We start from the raw sequence: 7106 nt of genomic DNA, 5'->3' as shown, positions 1-7106 counted from the left end.
AAAAATTTTTTGGCTTCTCTTACAGAAGCCCAGAGGAAGGATTAGGAAGGATTACTTAGATGTGTGTCTAGAATTGTTATGGCAATTCCATAATGTCATCAACATCCAATTTTCTTCATGTTCTCTACTCTACCATTTGTAGCGTGTTGCCTTATCCTTAGAGTCCAAGATGTAACTGGGGCTCCAGCCATGCCAGCTGCATAAGGTTACCAGCAAAAGGAAGAACAAATTAAGGATGCACTTCCTAACTTTTAAAGGAATTTCCCAATGTCACACTTTTGCTTACAGTACTGCCTGAATTTAGCCACATAACTACCAGAAAAGTTGTGAAATATAAGTTAGGTTTGAAGCAATGTGTCCAGCTAGACTTGAGGTTTTGCTATTGCAAAAGTACAAGAATAGATATTGAATGGCAACAGGAAGCTTTTAAATAAAAAAAATAAAATAAAAAAGAGGGCTAAAGATGGATCCCTATATCATTTAACTTGGTAAAGTAGACTTAAAACCAACCATACAGGTAGGAGAAGAATGAAGCCAAGTTTCAAAGAGAGGTGGATAATATGTTAAAAATCAGAGAATTGTTCTTAAAGCACAGCAAATTAATTTGATTTATAGATGGCCATTGGTGACCATTCAAGTGTTCATTTCCATTAGCAAGGGCCTGTCAATGGAAGTAAGTAAAGTAAGCAAGTAAAGTCACTCAGTCGTGTCCGACTCTTTGTGACCCCGTGGACTGCAACCCACCAGGTTCCTCAGTCCATGGGATTCTCCAGGCAAGAATACTGGAGTGGGTTGCCATTTCCTTCTCCAGGGGATCTTCCCAACCCAGGGATCGAACCTGGGTCTCCCACATTGGAGGCAGACGCTTTAACCTCTCAGCCACCAGGGAAGCCCTGGAAAACCCACCAAATACTCCAAGGCCTGGGAGGCAGTCAAGGCAAAACTGACCAGTTACACTATACTCACATGGAGAATTTCCATGGTCTGGATTCATTTTCTGTCTCTGCAATCTTCTGTGTTTGCAGTTGAAGCAAGATAGAGGGATAGAGTCCAAAAAAGACCTTTATAGTTCTGGTCAATTGATTTTTGACAAGAGTGCCAAGACAATTTGGCATGTTCTTTCAATCATGGAAGAACATGCTTTTCAACAAATGGTGAGGAAACAACTAGACATCCACATGCAAAAGAATAATTGAATACCAACTTCATGCTGTATACAAAAGCCAACTCAAAATGGATCAGAGACCTAAATGGAAGTGCTAAGACTATAATACTCTTACAGGAAAACGTAATAGTAAAATCTTCTAAGATTAGACAGTGTTTTATTAGATATGAGTTGAAGACATGAGCAATAAATCAAAAAATGATAAATTGGAAATCATCAAATTGTAATACTGTTATATATCAAAAGATACCATCAAGAAAGTGAAAAGAACACATACAGAATGGGAGGAAACATTTGCAAATCATACATCTGGTAAGGGATTTGTATCTAGATTATATAAAGAACTTACAACTTAGTAAGTCAGTAAAAAGAAAAATAGTCAGTTGGAAAATGGATAAAGGAGTTGAATAGACACTTCTGAAACGAAGATATACAAATGGCCAGTTAGCACATGAAGAGATACTCAAAATCACTGTCATTAGGGAAATGGGAGATCAAAACCACAACAAGGGACTACATCACATCCACTAGGATGGCTTTAACAGAATAGGACAATAATAAGTGTTGGCAAAACTGTGGGAAAATGGGGATTCTCATACATTGCTATTGGGAATGTAAATGATTCCTTTGGGAAACAGTTTGGAAGTGTCTCAAAATAATCATGAAATTATCTTATGACCAAGCAATCCCAATCCTAGGTATAAACACAAGAGAAATAAAAACATGTATTCTTAGAAAAACTTGTAGATGAATGTTTGTAGCAGCATTATTCATAATAGCCAATTAGGAGAAACAACCTATATATCTGCCATCTGATAATCAAATAAACAAAATGTGATATATCCATCCAAGGGGATGCTATTCAGCCATAAGAGGGAATGGAGTATTAATACATGCTACAATATAAATGAACCTTGAAAGTAGTAGGCTGAGCAAAAGAAGCCAGTCACAAAAGCCCATGTATATGATTCCATTTACATGAAAGTCCAGAATAGGCAAATCTGCAGAGACAGACAGTGGGTCAGACAGTGGGAGCTATGGGGAGGGTAGAGTGAGAAATAACTGGTAACAAGTGTGGGGTTTCTTTTTGGTGATAAACTTTTCTGTTATCATGGTTGCATGATTCTGAGTATATTAAAAGCCCTGAGTTGTAAACACTAAAAGGTGAATTTAATGGTAGGTGAAATATATCTCAATAATGCCGTTAAAAAGAACAACAGGACCTATGGCTGATTCATGTTGATGTTTGACAGAAAACAACAAAATTCTGTAAAGCAATTATCCTTCAGTTAAAAGATCAATAAATTAAGAAACACACACACAAAACAGCACCAATACTGTCAAATATCACAATATTTTATTTGAAAAAAAGAAAAAAGAACAACAGGGGCTTCCCTGGTGGGGTCCTGTGGTCAGGACTCTGCACTTCCACTGCCGGGCACAGGGGTTCAATCCCTGGTTGGGAACTAAGATCCCACAAGCCGTGCTTACAGACAAATTAACAACAACAACAACAAAAGACTGCAATAATAAATATAGAGGGGTAGACGGGTAGGGAGGCCAGACTGGCTTTATATGATTACCAGCAACTACATAGTGATATAGGTGGTTCCAGTAGCACCGGAAGACATCAGTCCCTGTGCCTGCTGTTGAGGAGTTTCTGTGCTTGGACCTGTTTTGCATCCTGTCAGTGACCACAGACTTTGACCCACCATCAGCAGGCTGACTCCTGCACTTCAATCCCTGGCTCCCTTATCTCTCATTCCATGACCACATCTGACCACCTCTATCCAGCCATAAAATCTCCTCTTACCCGAACAGTGTCCTTCTTCAGCTCTGCTTTCAGTTTTAACGTTTCCTTTCTGGTGGGGCTGGGGGTGGAGCTGGAGCAGGAACCGTGTTATGTGAGCAGCAGGACTGAACGGCGCTATGACCCTGACGCTCTCCACGCATCCTAGAGGTTCTGACGCATGCCTGTGTGTGCTCAGTACCGTCCGACTCTTTACAACCTTATGGACTGTAGCCCTTAGGGCTCCTCTGACTATGGAATTCTCTAGAGTGGGCTGACATTCCCTTTTCCAGGGCATCTTCATGACCCAGGGATTGAACCCATGTCTCTTGCATCTCCTGCATTGGTGGGTGGATTCTTTACCTCTGTGTCACCTGGGAAGAGGTTCTGGATCCACCTCGTAAAGGAAGAAGGCCTTGAGCAAATCACTGAGCCCACTGACTAATGGAATTGAAATTGAAATCTCTTTACAATTAATTTACAATTCCCTGGGCTTAAACAAACTGAAAATGGTTCTAGCAAGGAATTAAAATAGAGACTCCATGAGCAAAACTCTCATTGTATTTATTATAATAACATGAGCTTGTTAAACACTTACGTTACTAAGCCATGTTCTGATTGCTTTGTGTGTGACATTTAATCCACACTGCATCCTAATAGAGGAGGTTATATTATTCTTCTTAAAGATGAATAAAACTGAGACTGGGAGAGGTTGGATAATTCACTTGAAGTCGCCAGCTGAGGAATGACAGAGTACGGACACTCTGATCGAGTTTGCATTTCGTTTCTTTTCTTTTTTTTTTTTTTTTAACATTTAAAACATTTATTTATTTTTTAATTGGAGGATACTTGGTCTACAATATTATGTTGGTTTCTGCCATACAGCAACATGAATCAGCCATTGGTATACATGTGTCCCCCTCCCTCTCGAAGCTCCCTCCCATAGCCCACCCCATCCCACCCCTCTAGGTTGTCACAGAGCACAGAGTTAGAGCTCCCTGCATCACACAGCAAATTCCCATCGGCTATCTTTTTTACATATGGTAGTGTATGTTTCTGGAGAAGGCAATGGCACCCCACTCCAGTACTCTTGCCTGGAGAATCCCAGGGACGGGGGAGCCTGGTGGGCTTCCATCTATGGGGTCACACAGAGTCGGACACGACTGAAGTGACTTAGCAGCAGCAGCAGCAGCAGCAGCAGCAGTGTATGCTTCAATGCTACTCTCTCAATTTGTCTCTCCCTCGCCTTCCCCCGCTGTGCCCACAAGCTTGTTCTGTATGTCTGCATCTCCGTTGTGAAGTGAAGTGAAAGACTCTCAGTCCTGTCTGACTCCTTGTGATCCTATGGACTGTAGCCCACCAAGCTCCTCTGTCCATGGACTTCTCCAAGCAATACAGGAGTGGGTAGCCATTCCCTTCTCTAGGGGATCTTCCCGACCCAAGCATCGAACCCAGGTCTCCCACATTGCAGGAAGATTCTTTTTAGTCTGAGCCTCCAGATAAGCCCAAGAATACTGGAGTGGGGAGCCTGTCTCTCTCCAGGGAATCTTCCCAACCCAGGAATTGAACCTGGGTTTCCTGAATTGCAGGCAGATTATTTAGCAGCTGAGCTACCAGGGGTCCTCAGCAATGCGTCTCCGTTGCTGCCCTGAAAATAGATGTTTTGCATTTTCGTTGTCTTCGCTATCTCTTCTGTTCTCTTGAGCCCATGCCTCACCTACATTTAGAATCTGCCTGTTTATGTTTCCAGTCTTAGTAATAATAATTACCAGTAGTATGGCAGCAAAATTTATCTTCTTATTAAGAGACAAACATATTTGTTGTCATTTTTAAACAGTTTTCCCCCCAGAAAGGGATAGTTAGGGAGTTTGGGACTGACATGTACACACTGCTATTTAAAATATTTAAATTAGATAGCACAATATATTTTAAATAGATAACCAACAAGGACTGACTGTATAGCGCATGGAATTCTGCTCAGTGTTACGTGGCAGCCTGGATGGGAGGGAGTCTGGGGGTGACTGGGTACATGTGTATGTATGGTGGAGTCCCTTTGCTGTTCATCTGAATCCATTAAAACATTGTTAATCAGCTATATATACTCCAATACAAAATAAAAAGTAAAAAAAAAAATTTTCCCCCTAAACTTGATGTGGCACAGACCACTCTACACAAACCAATTTCTCTTCCTTTGGACATACAGCTGAGTCTTTTCCCTGGTCTCTCTGATATCAGCTGTGGCCGTATGACTAAGTTCTGCGGGGAGGAGTCTGGGTGCCAGCGCTGGCCTATTTAAAAGCTCCCAGGTGCTCTTCTGTTCTCTTTTCCCTTCCCAGTGGACTGGGATGGCAACTGTCCAGGTGATCTTAATACCTACATTTGAGATGGGAGCCAGGGGTCCTGAATGACTGTGTGGAGAAGTTACCTCACCCATCTAAAGAAACAGGACTGTAGCTGAAGCAAGAAATACAGGTCTATCTTGTGAAGTGACTGTGATGTTAGGGTCTAATTTTTTACTGTAGCGTCACATCCTGGCCAATATGTTGTTGTTCTTCTGAATGTTTAATTTTTAAGGAATGAGTGAATGAACAAATAAAAGGGAGGTGATCTGGAGGAGGTTAAGTAGGCAATTTTTGAGTCCTTAGTATTTTCTAGAATCTTACACGATATTTCAAATTCTTACAGCTCCTTGAAGTGAGTATAATTGACACAAGGGCACATACAAAATATATACATTCCACTACTCCAGGGTGTCTCAGAAGATAACTTATTCATTTTCTCCAAGTGTGAGTGAGTAGAAGAGGAAACATATGGAAGTCAGGTCACTATGGACCTGCCTCCACACAAGGATGGGTGGGTTGGTGAATGGTTTGTAGTTCTAATATTCCTAAACAAAGAGTTCAAAGACTTTGAGACCACTTTTGTTATTGCACAAGGTTTATATCATTTATATCTTTCTCTTTTAATAGAAATAGTTTTTGTCTTCCTTCAGATATTGATCATCTTTTAAAATAACTTTATAGCTAATCAACCCTTGGTTGTTTGCTAAGTCATGTCTGACTCTTTTGAGACTCCTCAGACTATAGCCCACCAGGCTCCTCTGTTCACAGCATGAATACTGGAGTGGGTTGCCATTTTCTTCTCCAAATCAACTCTCCTCCAATATAAAATAAAAATTTAAAAAATTATAATATATTAAATCTAGACTTATCCTTGTAATCAACTGACTTTTCTTTCTGTATCTCTTTTTTTAATCCAAAGTAGTATTAATATACAATAACATTTTCTGGCAGATACACTGATCATTTAAGACATGAACTATAGTACTAATTAAGTAATGGACATAGTATTTTTATACATAAAAGCATTCACCTAAATAAAAGTTTTCCCAGTTGTTTTCTATGTCTTATTCAATATAATACTAACTATAAAGGTGAAAAGTTTAACACAGCATGTTTCTCTTATACATATTGATACGGATTAAAAAAAAAACCAAAAAACACATATTATAATACTTATCTTTTTAAGAGTTAGGAAAATGAATTTCTGTACTTAAGGTAGCTGTGTGTTTTAGTATTGTGTGACAATGTTGTGTGACAGTAATTAATGTGAATCAGGGTTCCTCTCTGAGCAGCTGGAAGAGGAGGAGCCATCCTTTCCAGAGACACAGTAGAAAATGAGTCTGTTCTTAATCTAAACTGAAATGTTGGGGCTATGGTGACAAAATCTAAACTCCGTCCAATTTGGATATCATTTGGAGTTGATTTAAGCTTGTCACATGCAAACAGATTTCTTGTTTTAATTTCAAGCTGACAGCTACAGATGCTTTAAACACCACTTGTGCTATAAAATGGAGAACCTCCTTTTTTCCTTTATCCTCCCAATGAATGTAGATATTTGTCAGAAATTTGGACCCAAGGAACAGTATTCTTCAAGGCATCATCTAAATTCTCTTAGCATAACATGTGAAATCTCTTATAACGTGTAAAAGTTTCCTTTATGCACAAAGCACTGGAGTTTTAAACAGCACCTGCATTCATGGTCAGAACTGTTATTCTCTTATTTTTGCCTTGCTCTCTGTGTACTTAAAGTTCTCATCCATAAATCATTTTTATAAAATGAATAAACAACTTCTTTCACTGATGAAGTACA

At 39.6% G+C, this 7106-nt stretch overlaps 1 non-coding gene across 1 annotated transcript; it reads right to left on the bottom strand.

The window, feature by feature from the left end:
* Positions 1–817: 817 nt before the first annotated feature.
* TRNAW-CCA (transfer RNA tryptophan (anticodon CCA)) lies at positions 818–889 on the bottom strand. The gene has a single exon. It is a non-coding gene; the product is annotated as a tRNA-Trp (tRNA).
* Positions 890–7106: the final 6217 nt, after the last annotated feature.

This window comes from Capricornis sumatraensis, chromosome 13 (assembly GCF_032405125.1).
Source record: "Capricornis sumatraensis isolate serow.1 chromosome 13, serow.2, whole genome shotgun sequence".
In the NCBI taxonomy this organism is placed as follows: Eukaryota; Metazoa; Chordata; class Mammalia; order Artiodactyla; family Bovidae; genus Capricornis; species Capricornis sumatraensis.
Note: the sequence above shows the minus strand (reverse complement) of the source record. Positions and strands in the feature narration are given on the sequence as shown.